We start from the raw sequence: 24,991 nt of genomic DNA on the forward strand, positions 1-24,991 counted from the left end.
GTCTTTCCATGTTTACACATATAATAGTTTGTTTGCCCATATACAGATAGTCCTTGACTTACAAATGGTCCTCGCACTTACGCATATCACAGCATCACCATGGTCATGTGATCAGAAATTGGCAACTAGCATGTATTTATGACAATTTATGACAATAAATTAGCAACTTGTTGTTAGTTGCAAAGTTGTGTCCGACCCATTGCGGTCTCGATCATCATAATAAATCGAGGATTACCTGTATAAAAATAATCCAAATTTACCCACTGTTTATACTCCGCAAGATATCAAGCTTCGCTTTATTCTAAACTGAATTGTTGTTCTGTATTCTGTATGGTGGGGGGGGGGGGGGCTGGACTAGAAGACCTCCAAGGTCCCTTTCAACCCTATTATTCTATGTTCTTCTAAGCCAGCGGTTCTCAACCTGTGGGTCGGGACCGCCTAAGACCATCAGGAAAGACATATTTTCAATGGTCTTAGGAACCAAGACACTGCTCCTCTATGGTTGGGGGGTCACCACCACAAGAGGAACTGTATTAAAGGGTCGCGGCATTGGGAAGGTTGAGAACCACTGTTCTAGGCCATGATATCTGAGCAACCTGGGGCCAGCATTATCCTTTGAAGAGCACCAAGCTGAGGAAGCTGTGCTAGAAGTTATTGGAGCAAGATGGGATGGAACAACTGGGGCAGTGGTGGTATTTAGCAAGTTCTGACCAGTTCTAGCAAACCAATAGTGGAAATTTTGAGTAGTTCAGAGAACAGGCAAATACCACCTCTGGCTGTCTCTGCTCCCATGTATTCGCTCCTTCCCAAGTCCCAGCTGATCGGCTGGGTCTTCTTTTGTTGCCCTTCACAGGAGCACACAGCTGAGAAGCAGGTTAGTGAGGTGGGGAAAGAATGGGGATTTTGCAGGATCCTTGCCCTGGAGTGGGGAGGGAATGGGGATTCTGCAGTACCCTTCCCCTGCCACGCCCACCAAACCACACCATGCTACGCCACACCCACAGAACTGGTAGTAAAAAAAAATTAATCCCACCATTGACTGGAGGTGTCTGCCACAAAACAAACTAAGTTATGCTGAGCCCCCATCCCAGAGTAACATCATTTTGCAAGCCCACCTTCTTTGTGATAGGGTGGAACTTGCATGGTGACATCACTGCGCATACGTAGGTGCCATGAAAGCACATCTTGTTCATTGCTTGCCAAAAAAAAAAAAAAAAAACCAGCCCAGGTGGCTTTTTGTCTCCCAGAAATAGCTAATTTTTGGCTGAGAGCAGACCAGCTATAGCTAGTCTTTTTTTTTTTTAGTGGTTGCTTTTGTTGCATGGAATAATTAGCCTCCCCCAACAGCCCTTGCGTATTGATTGTTTTGCAGCCCCCCCCCTTGGGTTCTTTTAAAAAATGTTCTAGGAATCTAATTATGTCAAATGACTTCCCAGGTTGTCGTATAGATGCTTAAAAATATCGACGTTCTATGCAAGCCGCATATCCAAGAGGAAGAAATGTAATTAGGAACTTCAGCACATTGTGTCTCCTGTGATCTTGCATTAATGACAACTCCGAGAAAATTAACAGCTTTCATAGCAATGTCAGTGCTGTGCCCACCTGGGTGGACAGCTGAAAGTTAATCTTAATACCGCACGGGATTCTCCCTGACTAAGTTACAAAAAAGTATATCTGTTAGCATGCCTGGCTTCATGCAACACACCACCACCTAAACGGAGGGAACAGAACAGAAACCCGTTGCTATGATCATGTAGTATATGACAGGTTCAAAGATCTTGTGTTTTGTTTTCCAGTCTGATTTACAGACTGGAATGTGCTGGGCCATATGTGGCCCCTTCACCGCCCTGCCCCCCCCCCCAGAATTGCATTGCCAAAATTCAGCAACCAAATAGCTGATTTGGAGGCAAGAAAACTTTTGTCGTTTTTAATAAGGGTGGAGGTGTCAATGAGAAGAGGCTAGGATGCAAGCAAATTTTTAATGATAAATTTTTTTTAAAGGTTTTTAAATGACAGGCTACAAATAACACGAAAAAGATGTTACCCTGAACATCCAAAAGAAACTAGCGGATATTTTAAGAATTAAAAGGGATAGAGAAATAACTAACTAAGGGTGACCTGGGTAATTTTCCTGTACACAACCTTCTCCAAAAGAAATCAAGTTCTAGGACATTATTTGAAGGTACTAAAGATTCGAGGCTGTTAAAAGTAAGAGGAAGAAATAGTATAAAGTTGGTTTATTTGATCAAGGCTAAAATAGAAATATTATTATCTCTGGTAACTTTGGCTGATCAGAACTGAACAAAGAGCCTTTAAAGATTTGTTTATTATTAAGAGACATTGATTGCATCCTGTTTTAGTTAATACCAGTTTTTAAAATTATGTTTAATAAAATTACTGTTAAAAAGGATTGCCATGATAGGCTGAACCACAAACTCCACACTTGCTGGGTGTTTACGAGAATTTGATATGTGTTTCAAGGATTCCACATCTCCAAGCTTCCATTCCCTAACGAGAGAGTCTTTAAAAGGACTGTAAGGAATACAGCGTTGAATCTTGACATGATCAGACTGTCTTATATTTGGGTAGGCTTAAAAACAATGGGTTACCATCTGTTGCAGTAAGGGAGCAAATGCAGTGTGGGTCATAATACTGTAAAGCTGTTTAGGTTTTTTTTTTTTTGACATTTTTCAGTTTCAGAAACTGAGAAAAGGTGGACAGATGAGTTAGAATGAGTTACATAGCTGATGCCAAGTTAGAGGCAACTGTCAAAAGGAAGCTGGAAGCTGTTTGGGGAAATTGCTGCTTAAGAACAGTCTAAGGAAGACTCCTGTTACCTACGCAATGGTTCAGTTTACATTGAGATTTCTCAACCTGAGTAGCTTTAAGGTGTGTGGACTTCAACTCCTGGAATTCCCCAGCCAGCATGCTCACAGAGGAATTCTGGGAATTGAAGTCCACACATTTTAATGCTGCCCAGGTTGAAATACACTGGCCTACACAGATAGAGTTTGATAAATTTACCTGCTTCAGGAAAGATAGGACCAGGTTCATTCCAGAGGTAGTATTCAGTCAGTTCTGATCAGTTCTGGAGAACTGGTAGCAGAAATTTTGAGTAGTACAGAGAACCAGCAAATACCACCTCTGGCTGGTCCCGATGCCATCTATTTGCTGCCTCCCAAGTCCTAGCTGATTGTCTGGGTCTTCTTTTGTTGCCCTTGCACAGGAGAATGGAGCTGGAAAGTAGGTTAGTGGGGTGGGGAGGGAATGAGGATTTTGCAGTATCCTTCCCCTGCCACCAAGCCTTGCCCATACAACCGGTAGTAAAACATTTTGAATCCTACCACTGGATTCCATTCCCAAGAAGTTTTGGTACTTACCAGGGCATCCACAAGGGCGTGCATGAGTGTCAACAACCACAAGGTGGCAGGTGCGTCATAGTTGAAACTGTATTCCTGGCTGGGATAATTCTAGGAGTTAAAGTCCACCCATTTTAAAGTTGCCAAGGTTGAGAATCACTGTCCTAAGCACACAATCGCTAGACCCCCACCCCTGCAGAACTAAACGTTAAGAGAAAACACAACTCCACAATAGGGTGGTAAGCAGTGGTGGGTTTCAAAAATTTTTAGAACCTCTTCTGTAGGTGTGGCCTGCTTTGTGGGAGTGGCTTGCTGGCCATGTGACTGGGTGGGAGTGGCTTGCCAGCCATGTGACTGGGTGGGCATGGCCAACTTGTAAAATGTGGTGAAACTCACTTAACAACGCTCTTGCTTAGCAACCAAAATGTTGGCTCAGAAACTCTGGCATTTGAAGCACGCAAGTCTTAAAGCTGTCAAGTTACAAGACCCTTGCACCCCTAACCCTTTAGAAAAAAACCCCCAGAGGTGTTCAAACTTAACAGCTTTAAGACTTGTGGACTTCAACTCCCAGAATTCCTCCTCCAGTCATGTTGGCTCAGGAACTCTGGCATTTGAAGCAAGACCCTTGCACCCCTAACCCTTTAGGAAAAAAAACCCTAAGGATGTTCAAACTTGACAGCTTTAAGACCTGTGGACTTCAACTCCCAGAATTCCTCCTCTCGCTCTTCATCTTGATGATGTGCGGACGGGCGGGGGGAGGGAGCTGGAACCAGTTCTAAACGGCACTGTAGATTTGTGGAACCTCTTCTATAGAAGAGGTTAGAACTGGCAGGAACCCACCCCTGGTGGTGAGTCATGTTTTGCTTGGTTTATTGAGTAATCCACAATGAGCTAGACTAAAGAAATCAAAAAAATAGAGAGTGGGGGGAATGAAATGGTGGAAGTATCTGCTGGAAAGGAGCAGTTAGTTGCTTGCTCTTGTCACGGTAGGTAAGATCCATCTCCTCTCTTTTAGCCTTCAGAAAAAGCCTTACATCCTAGCTGGCATGGGGGTCCTGAAGGAGCTGTTGGCTGGAGGTAGTTTTGGGGCACGAACAGAGAAGTAACTCCCACTTCTCCCTTCCAAGTTCTTGTTTTTCAGTTTGTTTTAATTTCTGTAATTTTAATTGTTTTATAATTGTCGAATGTTTGTGTGTTTTATCTTGCTGTAAGCCACTCGCTTTACACTGTGAGATGAGCAACAAGCTATTTTCCAAAGCACCTGAAGGCCAGACAAGGAATAATGGATGGAAACTGAACAAGGAAAGATTCAACCTGGAAATAAAGAGAAATGTTCTGACAGTGAGAACAATCAACCAATGGAACAGAAGTTGTCTTCGGAAGTTGTGGGAGCTTTATCACTGGAGGCTTTCAAGAAGAGATTGGACTGCCCTCTGTCAGGAATGGTGTAGGGTCCCCTGCTTGGGTGGGAGGTTTGATCAGATGACCTACAAGGTCTCTTTCAACTCTGTTAATCTATCTATCTATCTATTCAATAAATTTGATAAATAAAGAGTCAAAGCATTGATTTAAGAAGCCACTATATTCCATTAGTCTGAAGGCAGGACAAGAAGCAATAGATGGGAGCTAATCAAGGAGCGAAGCAACCTAGAACTAAGGAAAAACTTCCTGACAGTGAGAACAATAAACCCCATCACAGGAAGTTGTCAAGAAAAGATTTGCCATTTGTCCAGAATGGTTTAGGGTTTCTTGCATGAGCAGGGGGTTGGGCTAGAAGACCTCCACGGTGTCTCCCAAATCTATTATTTTGACTTGTCATGGTGTTTCGGCACTAATATACACCAGATTGATAAGAATATACATTTTATGCTTCAAGCAAAACCTGGGGGCGGGGGGGGGGAGTGTTGTGTGTGTGTTTGTGTGTGAACCTTTTCTTCGGGCAGCTTCAGAACGGTTCTGCCTTGCAGCCATGAGGAGTAAAGGCTGCAGCTTCATGCCCTCCCACTCAGATCTCCTCTGGTTCCTTCCTCCTCATTCTCTGGCAAAACACTGATTTCCCCCCCCCTCCCCCCCGCCCAGCCCTTCTACTTTGTTCCTTCTCTAAATTCAAAAAAAAAAAAAAAAGGTACATTTCTGTGTTGACAACTAATACTGGAGCCAGGCAGGGTGAGAAGATTCAGGTCCTCTTCTCTAAGCTTGGATGAAGCAACAACTGTACTGTCACGTGATGAGGTTATTGCTAGTTCAGTGAGTAAACTACCTAAGACCTGGGAACGCTGGCTTTGAGTCTGATATTCAGCTTCATTGGTATAGAGAGGTAGCCCTCGACTTACAACCGTTTAACAATGGCTCAAAGTTACAACGGTGTTGAAAAAAGTTACGCTCGGTCATTCCAGCATCCCTGTGGTCACCTGTTCAAAATCCAGGCATTTGACAACCGGAAAGTAATTTAAAATGGTTTTAGCATCCTGGGGGTCAAGTGATCAATCATTTGCAATCTCCTCAACAGGCAAAGTCAATGGAGAAAACCAGATTCGCTTAACGAGCTTGGCAAAAAACATTAATAAAATCGAGGGTTACTCATTTAACAACTGCATTGCTTAGCATGGTTCTAATTGTGGTTATGAGTTGAGAACGACCTGTACACCAATTGTAGCACTTTAGATGTTAAGTACAGTCCTTGATTTACAACAGTCCGTTTAGTGACTGTTCAAAGTTACACCGGGATTGAAAATAGTGACAGTTTTTCCTGACTGATGAGCCTCACAGCATCCTCAGGATCAAAGTTCAGATGGTTGGCAACTGACTTGTCATTATGACAGTGTCCTGGGGTCATTGTGATCACCTTCTGTGCAGGGGTGGAATTCACTTACCTTCCCTACCAGCTTGTAAATGCCAGCACAGGTGTGTGCTCACACCAGCCCCATCCACGCATGTGCTTGGCCTTCCATGGACGTGCTTTGATTGCACACGTGGTGGCTTTGCATGTATGCACAAAGCTTGAAAACGTACCTAAATAGGACGGCATAGAGCTGGGGCGGGGGGTGGAGGGGGGGAAGGCCCAGTACCGGTTCAGGTGAACCGGTCCAAGCCGGCTGAATAGCACCTCTGCTTCTGTGACCTTCTGACATGCAAAGTCAATGAGGAAGCCAGATTCACTTAACAACCGTGTTAGCGGCTTAGCCACTTCAAGCGATTCACTTGACCACGCAAGAAAAATCGTAAAACGGGGCAAAAACCCACTTAACAAATGTCTCACTTAACAACATGTTAGGCTCAATTGTGGTCGTAAATCAAGGACCACCTGGTATGAGGTGGAGAGTTTTATTTCCAGAGCAGAGATCCATGCCTTTATGTATGTATTTAAGAAAAGAATACAATTTACTCCACAAATGTTTTTATTGCGTATAATTAAGGATTTTACTAAAGGGGAAACAAAATTGGTTTTGTATATGGTTACAGCAGCTAGGTTGTTGATTGCTCAACACTGGAAAAAAAGATTCTTTACCGACAACCGATCAATGGATTCAGAAAGTGGCGGGGTTTGCGGAAATGGCAAAAATTTCAGCTTTCTTAAAAGGTCAGAAGCAGGAGAATTATACACAGGAATGGGTAAAATGGATTGATTATATACAGAATAAATATCAGATTAGAAAGTACTATGTAGCCTTTAGGTAAGAATGTTTAGATTGACAGAGGAACAGAGTAAATAACATATGGGATGTTTGGAATTACTGGAGTGGTGCATAGCGGAAGTCAGGGGGTGGGTTTGATTGAAAGGCGGGGGAAGGTTAGGGTGGAGGGTGGGGAAATATATATGTATAATTAATTTAGAAGATGGGATTAATGGGATATTGTTACTTTAAGAGAAATTTATGTTATGATTTATATATGTTCAATTAATTTAGAAGATGGGGTTAATGGGCTATTGTCACTATAAGAGAAATTTAAATTATGATTGTTGGGAGATGAGGGGGTACAATATTTGAATGAGAAACTTATCTTAAGACGGGGGGAGGGAAGAGGGTATAGTATTTGTATGTGATCTATATTATATGTCGGGGGGGTAAAAGGAGGGGGGAAATTTGTTTGTATAAAACTTTTTCAATAAAAAAAAATAACAAAAATAAAATAAAATAAATAAATAAATAATACTAAAACAAAAAAAAAGAAAAATCGTAAAACGGGGCAAAAACCCACTTAACAAATGTTTCACTTAACAACACGTTAGGCTCAATTGTGGTCGTAAATCAAGAAGCACCTGGTATGAGGTGGAGAGTTTTATTTCCAGTGCAGAGGTCCATGCCTTTTGAACACAAGAGGAAACAGATGCTCGAAAAAATTCTTCAAACAATTCCAGGGAATTTAGCCACGCCTGAAAATCTTTACTTATTTAGCAGAAAACAAACATTAATTCCAATATCAACAGACAGCTGATATTAACAAGGACCTAAAAGACTATTTGCACTGTCTTATTATTAAACTATTATTTTTAAAAAATCAGTCTCACCTGCAATTAGAAATCCTCAGGAGTGGTGGGCATTTGCCTAAAGTTCCAGTCCTCATGATTGTGAATAAAAGGCTAATTTAAATAGATAGCTGCTACTAGTGGTATTCAGCAGGTTCTGACCAGTTCTGGAGAACTGGTAGCGGAAATTTTGAGTAGTTCAGAGAACCGTTAAATACCACCTCTGGCTGGCCCCGCCCCATCTATTCTCTGCTTCCCGATGGGGATTTTGCAGTAACCTTCCGCTGTGACATCCACTAAGCCATGCCCACAGAACCTGTAGTAAAACAATTTGAATCCCACCACTGTGCTACATGCCGATCCCAGCATTTATTTGTTTAGCTTTGGCTACGTGAACTAACTTCACTTTGGTGGAATGTCCCTTAGATTGAAGATAGTACATCCTACTTGGAGAATTTATAGGTTTATGGCAGTTTTGAGTATGCAGAAAAGTTAAAATCCAATTAATCACTTCTAAAAGATTTGAAGAGAATCAGCAACCAGCAGCTTCCGTTTCCATTTTCCAAGCCAATCATTTACCAGTGCAAAGTTCAGTGACACAATATTTTATGTTCCACTGTATGCTGAATGGCCAGATTCAGTCACTGGCTTTGCGAGATAAGCTGAAAACCACTGCCACATGATCCCAAACGAATCTGTTTTCCGGATCTGCCCAATACATGCAATAATAAATGCACAGGCTTGAATTCAGGCAAATTGGACCACCCAAAAATAGCCCAAGGAAGGTTCACATCTATCAAATTGGGAAGGAACACAGTGCAACAGATTCAGCTGACTCTCAGACACCAGTAGAAACAGCTACAGCCCCACAATATTTATATCCATAATTTACTCAACCCAGTTTTATGAGTTTGTATGACACATGGAGCCATAAACAAAGTTGGGATGACACATGGGACCGTAAACTAAGTATGGATGACATAAGAGACCATAAACCTTGGATGACACATGGAACTATAAACCAGGTTTGGATGATACATGGAACCATGAACTAAATTGCGATGATACACAGAACCATAAACCAAGTTGCAATGATACATAGAACCATGAACCTAAGTTGGGATGATACACAGGTATCATCACAATAAACCGCGCAGGTTGGGTTCACACGTACACAACTATGGTACAATGGCCTACTAGTGAACAAACCTTACATTACCACCCGGGATCGGGTGGCCAGCCCATAAGCCAAAGTCGGCAGGAATCGGATTGACCCCACCCTGACATTTAAGGAAGAGCAGAAGTCGCAGTTTCGGTTTATCATCCCGCAAAAGGCCGTTTTGCAGACGTCGCTTCTAAAAGCCGGGAGGGGAGGGGAGGGGGAGGGAAGCGGTCGCCCAACCTAAGAGAAGACCCTTCCTTCTCCAAACTCGTCCGAAATGCCTTTGAAATATACTTGTAAAGGATTTTCCCCCCCTCGCTCCCCCTCCCCCCCTGTCAGTTCTTTTCCTCCTCCAGACAGCATCCAGCGTGCGACCCACTGGCGGGTGGGAACCGGGCGCTTAAGGGGGTCTGACAAGCGACGGGGGGGGGGCGGGTTGGAAGGAGGAGATGCTGCCGAGCCCTCCAACCGCAGGCGCGCGCCCTCGGTCCCCCACCCACCCACCTCCCGCCCGGTCCCCGCCTCACACGACGAGCGGCTCCGCTTAGAGCGAAAGGGGGAGGGCAGAGCGAAGGAAGGTGGGGAAAGAGAGGGTTTTCGGTGCCTGCGCGCGCGAGTTTGCGCTTCTGCGCGCGCGCGTAATTGCTACTACCGTAGAGCAGCTGAAGGGTCAGCCAGGGAATATATTTATACACTCCGGCGCGCGCATGCCCGCCCAAGTAGCGCTCTCCTCAGCCGGGCCAGCCCCGCTTTCTTCGCTTGGCCGGCCTCGGCTGGAGACGCAGGGACGCCCAGCTCGGAGAGGCGGACGCGCCGTTCCAGCGCCTTGTGGGGGGGAAAGAAGCGGCGCTGTCGCGGAGCCGTTCCGGTCGGGAAGGCGAGCCAGCCCGCCGGCCAGCCAGCCAGCCAGCCAGCCGGCGTGAAGCGCTACCAGGTGAGAGAGGCTGTTGAGGAAAACGCTACCCGGGCACGTGTAACGGAGCCGGCGGGCGTTTTTTAGGCCGGCCTGGACCGCGGGGGCGGTGGGGTGGGGGTGGTCTCAGATGGCTTTTCCGGAGGGGCTCGGCCATCGCTTCGGAAGGCGCCGGGAAAGCCAAGGCCGCGGGGACCGAGCGGGGGGCTGGGGACCACGCGCGTCCGGCCGCCCACGGGATGGTGGGTGGACAGGCGCCTCTGGAGGCGTTTGGGAATGGACGGGGATGCGCGGGAGTCGCTCTGGGGTTGCCGGCAGCGAGTGGTGGGGGGCGGGGTGGGTGGGAAGAGATGCGGAAGGCACTTCCTTATTCCCAGCCGGGCTGGCAGGCTCCCGAGGAGGGCAACACCGCGCAAGGCGGAGTGGAGGCGGGCTGGCACGGCGGAGGGGACCTTCGCTTCTCTCCCTCTTCCGGATTCTCTCCCAACGCCATCTCCTTCAATCCCTTTCGCGCAGTCCGCAGCCAGCGCAGAACTGGATTCTCGGGGTGGGTGGTGGGGAGAGGGGATGCGGGCGGTTCTGGGGGAGTGGGAGTGGATATCAGGCGCTGCTTCATTCCCAAATGCCTCCCCGTCCCAGTCTGCAATCCGGGGACAAGGAACGTTACTTCTATTTGACTCCCCCTCCACCCCCTTCCTAATCCGGAGGAGGCTGATCCCTTTCGCGCGGTGTCCTCCACCTCTACCCAGGAAAGTCTGCGTTTGAATTGGCCGCGCGACCGCCAGGACACCTGTGAACCGCTTCCCCTTTTTGGGGGGAGGGTGGGTGGCGTGGCTCGCCTCCGCCCATCCTCGCCTTCCTCCTGCCCTTTGGCTTCCCTTTGGCGCCCGCTCTTTCCCGCAGCCGGATCGCAAGGGCTCCTCAACCGAATTCGCTCGGCCGCGGTGTGGGGGCGCCTCACGTTCGCCCCCATTGATAGGCTCCTGGCTCGAGCCCCGCCTCACCCCTCCCCCCGCGTCGCGCACCCTGTGTTGTAAATCGGACGAGTAACCTTTGAGAAAGTTGGCCGCCGGCTGCGGCCGCGAACGGCTGCTGGGTTTGCGCTTGGTTTTTGCTTCTGTTTTTGGTTTTTAACGTATCCTGCGGAAATGACTACCTGCATCCTTACCACAAGGTGGACTTCCCTCCCTCTTATCCTCCGCACGGAGTTCCCACGACGGAATAAATCCCAGGCACCCCAACTACAGCATCTCCATCTCTCCACACACACACACACCCAGGACACCTCTTTTATGGGATCCAAGCTCAACATGCTGAATTGATTGAGGAATCTAATGAACACAACTAACAAACTATACTTTGAACTTCAGTTAGCCATAATATCCTTTTTGACTTAGTGCTCTGGGTTAGAAACACCTGTTATTCAATAAGCATCATCAACCTTTATGGCTTAGAGCTGGGTTGGCAATACATGGCTCTGGAGCCACATGTGGTTCTTTCCTCCCTCTGCTGTGGTTCCTGTCGCCCTTTCGGTTAGGACACTTGGAGGAAAAAGGACACTGTGCTAGGAGACTCTGGTGGGGGAACCAGACTTCCAGTCGGCTCCAGAATGAAAGGAGTGGAGTTCCGGTTAGGACCTTTGTGGCTGAGTGTTAAAGGTTGCTGACCCCTGGCTTAGAGCCATGCCTGAATTTAGCCATATTTTTCTGTGTTACACTTACCTAGTTTTGCAATGTGTAAGTTTGTTGGTAACTTAGTTATGTCTATTCACTGCAACTGGAAATATTTCGGCTTTTATGTTTAAAGTCTTCTAAGAAAAAGATTTATTATTTTCTGCTCTGACTCTTGTCTATCCTTATTAGTATTAGTAGCAAAGATGTTTTTTTTTTAATGTTAGCATTATTTGTATTGCAGTATATTATTAAAGTCTCCTTTCCAGAATTGGGAGTCCCCCCCCCCCCAGAAATGGGGCAGTTTTCTCTTAATTTCCAACACTCGGAGATCCGGGAATTGGTCTCGGCTTCTGACGGAAATCCTGTTTTTCAAAGCTGAAGATTGCATTGTGTGGGGATGAGAGGACCAGGAGGGCGGAGAAAGACCGTTACTATGACTATTCTTAAAGGAGGTGTTTCCTCTCCAGCATTAAGCAGAAGTTAATTCTCCTTCCTGAGAAAAAAACATCTCTGTGGCCCGTAGGGAGTGTCCCTCCACCCTTTTTTTTCATTTTGTAAAAATGTTGATTTTAGACTTAACAGCTTTTGGGAAAGGACTGTAGCTAAAAAGTGTTGGAGGGTAGATGTTGTGAATGCCGAAGGATTTGGATTCGGTTCCCAGCATTTCTGAATAGGGCTGCATAAGTGTAAGAAATGAGCAGACTGATCTTGAGCACGGGGTTAAATGTGTCATCAGTTTGGAAATATTGCTTTCCCACAAGAGACCCAAGTCCAGCCCCACCCCGTGAACTCTATTGACCATTATCTAATGCCAATTTGGCTTGATTGTTAGCTCAGGTTGTCCTCAACTTATAATCACAACGGAGCTCAAAATTTCTGTTGTTAAGACAGCTGTTAAGTGAATTTTGCCCCACTTTACAAACTTTCCTGCTACAGGTGTTAACTGAGTCACTGCAATTGTTAAAGTTAGTAATGTGGCTAAGTGAATCTTTGCTTGTCAGGAGGTCGTAAAATGGGATCACCTTCCCCCCCCCCCCCAGGACACTACAACTGTCATAAATATGAGTCAATTGCCAAGCCTCTGAATTTTGCTCATGGGAATACTGCCATGGTCATGTGAAAAACTGTCACTTTTTACAGTGCCGCTGTTGTAACTTTGAACGGTCAGTAAATGGACTGTTGTAAGTCAAGGACTACCTGTAGTTCAGATTCTTGTGTATAGGTAACCTGGAGTAAACTTTCAGGGCTTTGCTCTCTGCTCCTGTTGCCGATTACTTGCACCTGAGGGCAAGATTCTTTTGTTAGAGGCAGTGAGAAAGTCCTGGAAGGACAGCCGGAGAAAACTTGCTACCAAGACAATGGTGAGATAAGAGTGGCTTAAATCTGAGCCAAGAACGTAATTTGAGAAAACGCCTGGGGCAAATCCATCCCTAATTCACATGAAGATAAGATGAGGGAGGGGGAAGCACATTCAGACTGGTAACCTTCAATTTACAAAAGTTCATTTAGTGGCCATTCAAGATTACAATTACAAGGGGGGGGAGTTAGGGCAATTTTTCACAATCTTTGTAGCCATTCCCATGATCAAAAGGCAGATGCGTGGCAACTGGTTCTTACTTATGACCATTGCTGGGTCCCAAAGTAACTTGAACATCTTTCTCAACTTTCCAAGTCAATTCGGGATGCCAGATTCATTTAACAATCATGTTACTAACTCCAGTGATTCACTTAACAACTTGGACAAGAAAGTTCATAAAGTGGGGCAAACTCACTTAACAAATGTCTCCCTGAACCACAGAAATGTTGGGCTCATTTGTGGTCTTAAGTCGAGGGCTACCTGTGCTTGCAAGATGGTTACTTACAGCTGTTACATTACAAGTAACTCTGACCTATATGGAAGTTGCTTTCTTAGCCTGCTCTACCTTATAGGGCAGAGATCTCTCTTAAAAGTTACTTCTGGTCCCAGCAGATAAAAAAATTATCTGACTTCTTCCTAGTTTTAATCCATTTCCTTATTCAGGGTCATTATTGCTAGGGCAGAGAGAACGGATAAAATTTGAGTCTGGGGATGTGTGCTTTATGGGCAGGAAGTCCCAATTACAAACTTTTTTTTTTTAGTCGGTGTAGATTTCCCCAACCAAGTGCTTTCCAGATGGGCTGGGAGGACACCTTCTAGAAGTCTAATTAGCAAGTTTTCCCATCTGGCACTGCATTTTGAGGAAGAAATTCACATTATTTTGTCAATCAGCCCATGCATTTTCCTCTAGCTAAGTTGATATCGCTAAGATTTGCACCGATAAGATCTTGGCAGGTCATCCTGTGTTGTCTAGTACCAGCTGTTGTGCCAGTGTGGGATGAAATAGTTAACAACTAGAACTGCACATTAATCATCCAACTTTGATTGATTAGCTAAGGATCTGAGAATTCAATGTTTTGTTTTGTTGGCTGAGGTAGCTTTGATTCTCATGCATTATCATACAAACAAAAGGAAATACAGCATGAAAGAGGAATTCGTGAGAATGCGATTGTCCCTTTTATAAAGTTTAAAGTTGCTTTATACTGGAACTTTATCTACATTATAGTTTTGTAAAAAGGAAATTATGAAACGAAATTACTCAGTGAATTATCGTTTAGAGACTTGAAAGGCTAGGTTGAGGATGATGAGGGCAGGACAAGAAGCAATGGGTGGGAACTAATCAAGGAGAGAAGCAACTTAGAACTAAGGAGAAATTTCCTGACAGAACAATTAATCAGTGGAACAGCTTGCCTCCAGAAGTTCTGAATGCTCCAACACTGGAATTTTTTAAGAAGATGTTGGACAACCATTTGTCTGAAGTGGTGTAGCGTTTCCTGCCTAAGCAGGGGGTTGGACTAGAAGACCTCCAAGGTCCCTTCCAACTCTATTCTATTCTGGAGAAAATCTATGTGGTCTTGAAGAGTTAACAGCAACTTGATGGTCCCTAATAAATCAGGCAGTTGGTTATCAGTTATCAAGAAACCACTAGGTCATTGGGGCTAGTTCATAAACTGACAACTCTATGCAGATTCTCTACCTTTCACCAAGCTATATTCTTCCATTCTGACTGAGGAATTCTGGGAATTGAAGTCCACACATAAAGTTGGCAAGTTTGGAAAACTCCAATTTAAGTCTTGAAATTCATCTTGGTTTAGCAAGAAATATATGTCTTCACAACACTGGGAACTGACTTCCATGTCAAGGCTGTGATTTAACCACAATCATTGTGCATTAGTAGTGTGCGTATTAGAGAGCTGATTTTTGATTAGAGAGCAGAAAAAACAATTACTACCAACCTGCCTTCCATCCAGGACTTGTATACTGCACGAGTCAAAAAGTGGGCTGTGAAAATATTTACAGACCCCTCACATCCTGGACATAAATTGTTTCAACTCCTAACCTCAAAACAACACTATAGGGCACTGCACACCAGAACAACTAGACACAAGGACAGATTTTCCCCAAATGCCATCACTCTGCTAAACAAATAATTCCCTCACCACTGTCAAACTATTCACTAAGTCTGTGTTACTATTAATCTTCTCATCGTTCCTATCACTCATCTCCTCCCACTTATGACTGTATGACTGTAACTTTGTTGCTTGTATCCTTACCATTTATATTGATAGTTTCCTAGTATGATTTGATTGCTTATTTGTATTCTATGACTATCGTTAAGTGTTGCACCTTATGATTCGTGACTAATGTATCTTTTCTTTTATGTACACTGAAAAGCAAATGCACCAAAGACAAATTCCTTGTGTGTCCAATCACACTTGGCCAAGAAAGAATTCTATTCTATTCTATTTGAAAAGAACTTAGCTTCATAGCTGGAATTGTACATGTTCCATTCAGCTAAAATGGGATTGAGTTTTGCATTTCACATCATTGGGAGTCAGCCATATGCCTTTGCATATTGTACGAACCAAGCCATCCCATCAAGCTAATTGTGGTTCAATTGTTTGATCATCATAAGTTACTGGAGCCCAGAATTTTGCCTCGTTGACCCGGAGTGTTGGGTGAACCAGACACTCTGTTTGGCCTTTAGTAAATTTGCTACTTTGGTCCATTATAGCCTTAAGGTTTCTTAAAATCTTTCTTATGGATCTGCAAATCAAAACCAGGCTGTGGGTTAGCTCATATCTTATAAAGAGAGAGAGAGAGAGAGAGAGAGAGAGGGAGGGAGGGAGGGAGGGAGGGAGGGAGGGAGGGAGGGAGGGAGAGAGAGAGAGAGAGAGAGAGAGAGAGAGAGAGAGAGAGAGAGAGAGAGAGAGAGAGAGAGAGGCGAGATCAAATCTTTAGATTCCCAACTGTATAAATAGCAATATCTGGGTGGCTTGTGAAGAACTTGATGTAATGGAACTACTGTGTTATTGTGTTTTGGATGTGAAAAGCCAATTCCCACCTGCAGACTCCCTGGCCAAGCAGAACAGCTTTTATTAATGTCCTGGGTATGCTGAAGCACTAATTTGCCTGGGGAATGTTCATTACTGGCAACCCCCCTCCCTCCCAGCAAATGTCTCTATTGAAACATATGTGTGCTGTTCAAAAAATGCCTTGATGTGCATTCATCGTGTACTTGGGTAGTCAGCAAGTACAAAATGTAGCATATGCATCAGCCTCCGCAGTCAATCCCCACTCCCCACATCCGCATAGAGATAGATAGCTGCTGTCTGGCTATTCAGAGTTTTCAGTGGGATCTGGAACCTTGAATAGATTCATAAAAGATACATTTACTTATTTGGTAGCTTTTCCTGTGTGCAGAGAGAGCTTTGTCACCGATATAGTACATGGGGGAGTAACAAAGCTTTCCTTTTGTGACACGGTTGCTCCGTGTGCTCTGGAATGAAAGAACCCATATTTAGGATAAATTTTGTGTTGATATGTATGAACAATTAGAAAGGTCGGCAGTTCGGCGGTTCGAATCCCTATCGCCATGTAACGGAGTGAGCTCCCGTGACTTGTCCCAGCTTCTGCCAACCTAGCAGTTCAAAAGCATGCAAAATGCAAGTAGAAAAACAGGAACCACCTTGGGTGGGAAGGTAACAGCGTTCCGTGCGCCTTCGGCGTTTAGTCATGCCGGAGGCATGACCACGGAGACGTCTTTGGACAGTGCTGGCTGTTCGGCTTTGAAACAGAGATGAGCACCGCCCCCTAGAGTCGGGAACGACTAGCACATATGTGCGAGGGGAACCTTTACCTTTACCTATGTATGAACAGGTTAGGGCCAGATTGTTAGAAATTCAGGTTTAAGGCATTGACCAACCTTTTTTCCCCTTCTTTGGAAGTGTCATAATTCATGGGGAAATTCTGGGAGTTGAGGTCCACCTATTCCAATGTTGTCAAACTTGAAAAACATTGATTTACGGGTAGTCCTCTATCTTTGATGGCAATTGGGACTGGAATTTTGGCTGTAAATCGAGGCACCCATGTGACTGATGCGATTTGATGGTAGTTTTTAAGCAAATCACACCATCTTAAGACTGAATCTTGTTAAGCAAATCATGTGGTTCTAGATCTGAATTTATTCTCCCAAAATGACTAAGATGTGATCATGGGTTGCTTCAACCAGTTTTAAATGTAAATTGTTGCCAAGCACCAAAATACGGCCATGTGACCGTGGAAGAGGGGGGTTTACAACATTTTACAATGGCCAGAAGTGTTTTATGGGCCATAAAGCACTCTGTCTGAGACTGCTGTAACTCTGACCTATTGTTTTGTAGTCATAAGTTGAGGTCTATTTGTAGTTCAACCCTTTGCAACACGCAGGAAAGCTATTTAGAGCATTCAGGATCAGTGGTTTCCCAGTCACTTTTTAAAGTCTTCAGGAGATGGAAAAATCGTAATCTCCATAGATAGATTTAATTATTTTGTTGTGCCTTGCTTTGATTGTCTGTGGAGGTCCTCAGTCATCCAAGTCATGGTTGTCCCAAAGGTGCTTTCAAAAAGGCAACTGGACTTTGGGGGCCTTGCTTTGATTGACGTCTAATCTAGTCCCCCACTTAGGGAAGTAAATCCAGGGCCAGCTATAGGCAATTATCCATCTTCTGCTTGGAAAACTTCGTGGGCAGAGTACCCGCTGTTTCAAAGCTGCATTTGCACTTAGCTACAAGGCCACTTACATGACTCTGGCGCAGTAGGATGGGTGAACCCAACCATTATAGATTATCATTAAAAGTTTAGGACTTTTTGTAAGTCCCATCTACCTATTTGGGAAATGGTGGTGGCATGGCAATGACTCATCCACGCTGGGTATTAACTGGCCTCCCACCACCACTATTTCCACTCTAGCATTTTGCCAATTCCATTAACCCTTTGTTGCCTGAGTTCCTTCATACTCTCAGAATAGCAGAGTTGGAAGGGACCTTGGAAGTCTTCTAGACTGTCCAACCCCCTGTTCAAGCAGGAAACCCTATACCAGGGGTGTCCAAACTTGGGAACTTTAAGACTTGTGGACTTCAACTCCCAGAATTCCCCAGCCAGCCATGCTGGCTGGGGAATTCTGGGAGTTGAAGTCCACAAGTCTTAAAGTTCCCAAGTTTGGACACCCCTGCCCTATACTATTTCAGACAAGTGGCTGTCCAATCTCTTCTTTAAAACCTCTGGCATTGGAGCCCCCAGAACTTCTGGAGTCAACTCATTCCACTGATTAATTGTTCTGTCGGGAAATTTCTCCTTAGTTCTTGGTTGGTTTTCCCCTTGATTAGTTTCCATCTATTTTTCCGTCTCCCGCCTCTGGTTCTGAAATCTGCTTGTTTCCAAGCTTCTGCTAAGGTAGAAGAAGGTGGAGAAAATCTCTACTACTTCATTTTGTGGAGGGGGGGGAGAGGGGGTGCATTTTCAGAATTCCTTATTAGCAATTCTCCAAAATGGAGTCATTCAGAATCTGCCCTGAAAATCCCCAGATCTATCAACAGGGTTTGTCTTGCTTATTTGCAACTTTCACTTTATTTGTGACTTTCAATTGGTTTCTTCCCCTTTCCCTTAAGAGAGGTGGTTGTCCTGCTGGTAGGTTTCAGTCCTACTCTTAGCTAGTCCAATAGAGAGGACTGGATCTGTCTGAATCCTCAGTTGTTTTTGTGTCCTGATATTTTCCCATTTTAAAACTTATTTTTGCTTTATTTTTGATTGGGAGTTCTAAAAGGGGGAATGGGATATGGGGTAGGCAAACCAGACTAGTGAAGCTCAAGCAGAGTTCTGAAGACCAGCTAACTCCAGGTCATGTTAAAAGTAAAGGTAAATGTTCCCATTGCACATATGTGCTAGTCGTTCCCAACTCTAGAGGGTGGTGTTCCTCTCCGTTTCAAAGCCAAAGAGCCAGCACTGTCCAAAGATGTGGCCCTGGTCATGTGGCTGGCATGACTAAATGCCGAAGGCGCATGGAATGCTGTTACCTTCCCACCAAGCTGATCCCTATTTTTCTACTTGCATTTTGATATGCTTTCGAACTGCTAGGTTGGCAGAAGCTGGGACAAATAACCGGAGCTCACTCCATTACGCAGTGCTAGGGATTCAAACTGCTGAAATGCCGATTTTTCTGATCAACAAGCTCAGCATCTTAGCCACTGAGCCACCGCGTCCAACAAGTCATGTTGCAGAGCCTCATTGGATGATGTTTTATCTGCTGGCTGTTGTGATCCAGAAGAACTTGATATGGTAGTGAGTCAAAACACATGAAACCTAGAATTGGCAATTGATGCTGGCTCTTTTTTTTTTGTGCTAACCCTACGTCCTCAAACTTGGGAACTTTTAATATGTTTGGACTTCCAACTCCAAACTGGTTGCTGACTGGGGAATGTCTGGGAGTTGAAGTCCACACATCTTAAAGATGCCAAAAGCACTGTGCTCCTTGAAGAAGGGTAGATACTGTATTGTTGAGAAAGGTCTAAGGATGAGGCTAGCTCAGATAGATGCTGTAATCTGCTCTTAGATGCCTGTTTGAGTCCCATGTCCATGATCAGGAAAGCTTGAGAGAAAGCCACATTTCTAGAGACGGATCTGAGGGCTGCCTGCCCTCATCCATTGATTCGTTCCATAGCTTGGAGCAAGAGGCTTCCTCTAATACTTTTCCTGAATCTTCTTCTTTTGAAAAGGAGAACACTTACTGTGTCTCCTCCCTTGAATAACCTGATATGCAAATGTGTTTAGTCAAATGTTACTGGTGAAATTCTGAACTCCCCCCCCCCAAAAAAAACAGGATTACTTTTCAAGGGCATGTTTCCATTGTTGGAGGAGACATTATTGCATCATTGCTAGCATGGTAGGCAACCTCAAAATGTGACAATAAAGACAATCAAAGGCCGTGTAAGCTTGTGTACTGGGATTACCAAACCATGGATCATTTAATGATGGATTCCTGTTTATTGTAAGGCACAAACCATGGTTTACCAATGATAATGGCTGGAATCACACAGCATGCCTACATCAAGAACAAGCACTGCAAACAAATCTATGAGGTTTTGGAAGTGATTGCACATCACAGATGTTCCCCTTCTTGCTTGCATAAGCCTATTGTTTGACAAGGTGATTGACACATATCCTGTTCTGACTGTTGCCATTATAAGAACAGAGGCAGGAGATGACCAAATGTGAATGGAGAAAAAATTTCCCCACTAGTTCCTAGGTTAATAAGTGAATGAAGCAAAAAGAAATTTTGAGAAAAACTCATTGAAGAATTCCGGTGTCCTGGCTTTTATGTTGATAAGAGAAGACCAACATTTGTGCTTGAATGGCTCAGTATACGATCTCCAGCTTCTTCAGCTATCCACACTTCCGTTTTTCCTATATATTTTTCATATTTTGCAATTTCTGCCAGGAACTGACTGAGTGACTAACTAATTAACTAACAATCTCTCTCCTTCCCTTCCTCCCCCTCTCCCACTCTCCTCTTCTAGTTCTCAGAAGTTTGTCTTGAGATGCTAATAATATAGAGATGAGGTTTTGTTATGATTCCGCTTTGGACCAGCCCTGATCTCACAATACATAGCTAGCACAATTTTGTTTTACTTATGAGTTGGCCATGATCTGGACATAACCTTAGAAGTGTGAAAGGCATTTTGGTCTCCACCAGCATGTGGCCTGTTTTGGACAACAGGTCCTCCCAGTCAGAGAGCTGGTGAAATGAGATTTCCCAGAAGGCCACTCTTTCTTCTGATTTTTTCTGGTCCTCAAGCTGACTTCAGCTACCAGCTGCTGTATATTCCCTCTGAGAATACTGGGTTGTTTTCAACCCCATCCCTGTCCTCCCCCTACCTTGCCCTCCCTCTTGCTCCGTTTCCCCCTTGTAGTTGCAATGAAATGGACCGGAATCTGGTGGCTTCCTGTCTCCATCCTGTTTCCCTCCAACAAACACCCTTCACTCTCCTGCACACTTCCTCCCTGCTTGTGCCTTACTCAGACCCTCGCCTGGTCTTAAGACCTTCCGTTTTTCAGGGATGCTGTGCGAATGTACCTCTCTTCCTTCCGTGCAGTGCAAGTTCTAGGATTTGATGCAAATAGGACTTCATAGGAAATTGTGCGTTTTCACACTTGGAGAAGGACAGATCAATGTTTTGAAGGTGCTGGAATTAGGAGCGGAGACTCCTTTATTATGGATTATTTTAAGAGGGTGTGTATTCATCTCTTACCAATGTAGAGTAGCAAAGTTGGAAGGGACCTTGGAGGTCTTCTAGTCCAACCCCCTGCTCAGGCAGGAAACCCTACACCAGGGGTGTCCAAACTTGGGAACTTTAAGACTTGTGGACTTCAACTCCCAGAATTCCCCAGCCAGCATGGCTGGCTGGGGAATTCTGGGAGTTGAAGTCCACAAGTCTTAAAGTTCCCAAGTTTGGACACCCCTGCCCTACACTATTTCAGACAAATGTTGTCCAATCTCTTCTTAAAAACGTCCAGTGTTGGAGCATTTACAACTTCTGGAGGCAAGCCGTTCCACTGATTAATTGTTCTAAATGTTTTTTAGGTACTGTTCTAATTTTTCCACTATCCTTTGCATAATAAAGGTAGTCCTTGACTTACACTGTTTCGTTTAGTGACTATTTGAAGTTACAACGGCACTGGAAAAAGTGACTTAATCACTGTTTTTCACATTTACGATACTTGTAGCATAGTTACCATCACACGATCAAAATTAGGCTGCTTGGCAACTGGCAGGTATTTCTGACAGTTTCACTATCCTGTGGTCATAGGATCACCATGGGCAACGTCCCCAGATGGCTTCTGACAAGCAAAGTGAACAAGGGAAGCCACATTCACTTAAGGACTGTGCAATTCACTTAGCAACAGCAGTGATTTGTTTAACAACTGTGGCAAAAAGGTCGTAAAACAGAGCAAAACTCACTTGACAGCTGTCTTGCTTTGTTGTTGTTGGTTGCGAAGTTGTGTCTGACCTATCGTGACCCCATGGACAATGTTCCTCCAGGCCTTCCTGTCCTCTACCATCCTCTGGAGTCCGTTTAAGCTCATGCCGACTGCTTCAGTGACTCCATCCAGCCACCTCATTCTCTGTCATCCCAGTCTTCTTTTGCCCTCCATCTTTCCCAGCATGAGGCTCTTCTCCAGGGAGTCCTTCCTTCTCATTAGGTGGCCAAAGTATTTTTGAATTTCCTCTTCAGGATCTGGCCTTCTAAAGAGCAGTCAGGGTTGATCTCCTCCAGGATTGACCGGTTTGGTGGCCTTGCAGTCCAAGGGACTCAATGCAGGAGTCTCCTCCAGCACCAGAGTTCAAAGGCCTCCATTCCTTGGTGCTCAGCCTTTCTTGTGGTCCAACTTTCACAGCCATACATTGCAAGTGGGAAAACCATAGCCTTGACTATATGCATTTTTGTTGCTTAACAATGGAAATGTGGGTTTCCATTGGGGTTGTAAGTTGAGGACTACAGGTTTAGTATCAGTTCAGTGTTGAGAAACACACAACAGGGGGCCCAAGATTGCCATTGTAATTTTTTTAATGTGATTTAATATTGGTCTATTGAGCAATTCTACTTACCATTTGCTACTATTAAAAATGGGAAAATAAATTATACCAAACATAATTTCTCTCCTAGCCTCACACTTTTATTTTTTGAAATGGGGGGCCTCTAGCATGCCATTCTGATGCCAACAACAGTCAGTAACCTTTAGTCTGCAACAGTCGCACTCCACTTCCCGCTCCAGAAGTGTAGGTACAAGTTACCACCGCTTGGTTTTCACTACCTCTTACCAGCCAGTCACACGGAACAAGAGCTAACACAGCAAGGGTGGGGAGGAAGGCGGAAAATGCAGAAGTTCTTGATTTTGGGTGCTCGACAGTTTAATATTAAGAGAGAAAAGTTGACATGACAGCTGATTTTTAGCCAGAGCCCAACATTTGAAAAAATTCTGCATTTGGGGGGCTGTCTAGGAGAGGGACGTAGTGGCTCAGTGGTTAAGATGCTGAGCTTGTCAATCAAAAAGGTCAGCAGTTTGGTGGTTCAAACCCCAAGTGCCACGTAATGGAGTGAGCTCCCATTACTTGTCCCAGCTTCTGCCAACCTAACAGCTCAAAAGCATGTAAAAAAAAAATGCAGGGACCACCTTTGGTGGGAAGGCAACAGCGTTCCATGCACCTTTGGTGTTTAGTCATGCCAGCCACATGACCACGCAGACGTCTTTGGGCAGTGCTGGCTCTTTGGCTTTGAAACACAGATGAGCACTGCCCCTTAGTCGGGAATGACCAGCACATGTGCAAGGGGAACCTTTACCTTTACCTAGGAGATTGGCTGAGGTCATTCAGAATAATAGAAAATTGGAAAAGGTAAAAGGGATCTTGGAGGTCTTTTAGTCCAACTCCCTGCTCAGGCAGGAAACTATGCCATTTCAGACAAATGGTGGCCCAACCTCTTCTTAAAAACTTGGAGCATTCACAACTTCTGGAGGCAAGATGTTCCACTGGTTAGTTTGTTGAACAATCTACAAGGGAAATGGAGATCCCACTACTTCATCATGCTTGCCATCTGTCCCTTTTATCTTTTATTGTGACTTATTTCTTTATTTGCTTGATTGTTGTCAGCCCTCCAAATTCATTGAGAGTTGGGCGTGTGTCATGATGCTGTAGGTGGGAATGACCTTGGGAAAAGGGGAAGAGCCAAAGTCCGGGGAAGGGGTTGGACAAGAGGCCGCTTCCCCCACAAAAGAAATGTGGGCTTGGCAAACATCTCAGAAGGGACCCTCCTAAGTGTCTTCAGCTGCAAAGATGATGGGAGAGAAAAGGACTCTGCAAGATCAAGGTCAACCATGTGAGATAGCCCAGACAGGAAGTTCCCCCAGGTGAATTAATTCAACTTTATCATAAAGTTGCATTAACAGAATTTTGCAAGTCTGAGAAAATAAATTTCTCTTGCATTGCCTTGCTACCCCATGAAACTAGAGATGGTCTCTTGTGAGACATTTATCACTTCCCTATTTCTTCTGTGGACTAAGCAACCCCTTGTCCGATGGTTCCCCCGGCTACAGCCTTGCCCCTGTTTCCCAAGACCATTCTCACATGTTTTATAACAGCATACAAGTTACCCTCAGGAGTGGTGCGGTCGCCTAGAGGCTCCAAGCTGTGAGTTCGATCCTAGGTAGAGGCAGATATTTCTCTCTCTGGCATGTTGAGATTACCGTATTTTTCAGAGTATAAGACACACTAAGATTTTGAAGAGGTAAATTTTAAAAAGGGTTTGCACTGTACACACCTCCCAAACCCTCTGCATGCCTCATTTCTTGTGAAAAACGGAGCACGCAGAGGGTTTGGGAAGCCTACAAAGTGTTCCTGGGAACTTGGGGGGGGGGGGGCAAAACCCTTTTCCCCCCCCTCATTTTTGCCCTCCCCAGGAACATTTTGCAGGCCTCCCAAATCCTCTGCATGTCCATTTTTGTGAAGGGAGCGGGGTTTCGTGAGGCCAAAAATGCTGTATTCAGTGTATAAGACGCACCCAGATTTTCACCCTCTTTTCTGGGGGAAAAAGGTGTGTCTTATACTCAATATACGGTATATCTGCTGAATATATCTCCGCATTGGCGACAGGAAGGGCATCCAGCCAGTAAACAATCAGCTATATTTAGTTGCCCAGACTCCACCCTGCAAGGAATTATGGGGTCATTAAAAGGCGGCGATGATGATACAAATTACCATCACGTCTGCGATTCTGAGCTTCTCCAATTCCAGAATTCCCTCTGACTTTTCTGGGGTGGAGGTCCACTGATTGTCTCTTAGCTCTGATTCTCAACACTTGGCAAGATCTGCTAAATCCCAGCTTCGTCTGCTTAGCTGGCCCTCTTAGAGACCATCTGCCATCGGTTGTGGTCTTCGTGCCAGAAACTTTGGCTGCTGGAGGGGGCTTAGAGGCCATTCTGTCAGCAAGCTTACTCCTGCCTTGTTAATCTTAAGAAGACCACGTTCC

The 24,991-nt window shown here is 44.7% G+C and overlaps 3 protein-coding genes across 4 annotated transcripts in view; 1 reads left to right on the plus strand and 2 right to left on the minus strand.

Moving 5' to 3' along the window:
* Positions 1-9,116, minus strand: part of LOC309396645 (digestive cysteine proteinase 2-like) — a 65,701-nt gene extending 56,585 nt beyond the window's left edge. Inside the window, exon 1 of the mRNA XM_081961949.1 lies at positions 9,037-9,116. The gene's annotated coding sequence lies outside the window, so the exon portion shown is untranslated. The remainder of the gene's footprint in view (positions 1-9,036) is intronic.
* The window catches only part of LOC309396643 (digestive cysteine proteinase 2-like), a 415,994-nt gene that overhangs the window by 99,283 nt on the left and 291,720 nt on the right, over positions 1-24,991 (minus strand). The gene's annotated exons all lie outside the window — the stretch shown is intronic.
* Positions 9,617-24,991, plus strand: part of FGR (FGR proto-oncogene, Src family tyrosine kinase) — a 49,738-nt gene continuing 34,363 nt past the window's right edge. Inside the window, exon 1 of one of the 2 annotated variants that reach the window (XM_081961899.1) lies at positions 9,617-9,923. The gene's annotated coding sequence lies outside the window, so the exon portion shown is untranslated. The remainder of the gene's footprint in view (positions 9,924-24,991) is intronic. The other variant, XM_081961900.1, reaches the window with a different exon arrangement.

Source organism: Natrix helvetica (assembly GCF_964273705.1).
Source record: "Natrix helvetica genome assembly, chromosome: 9".
Taxonomy (NCBI): Eukaryota; Metazoa; Chordata; class Lepidosauria; order Squamata; family Natricidae; genus Natrix; species Natrix helvetica.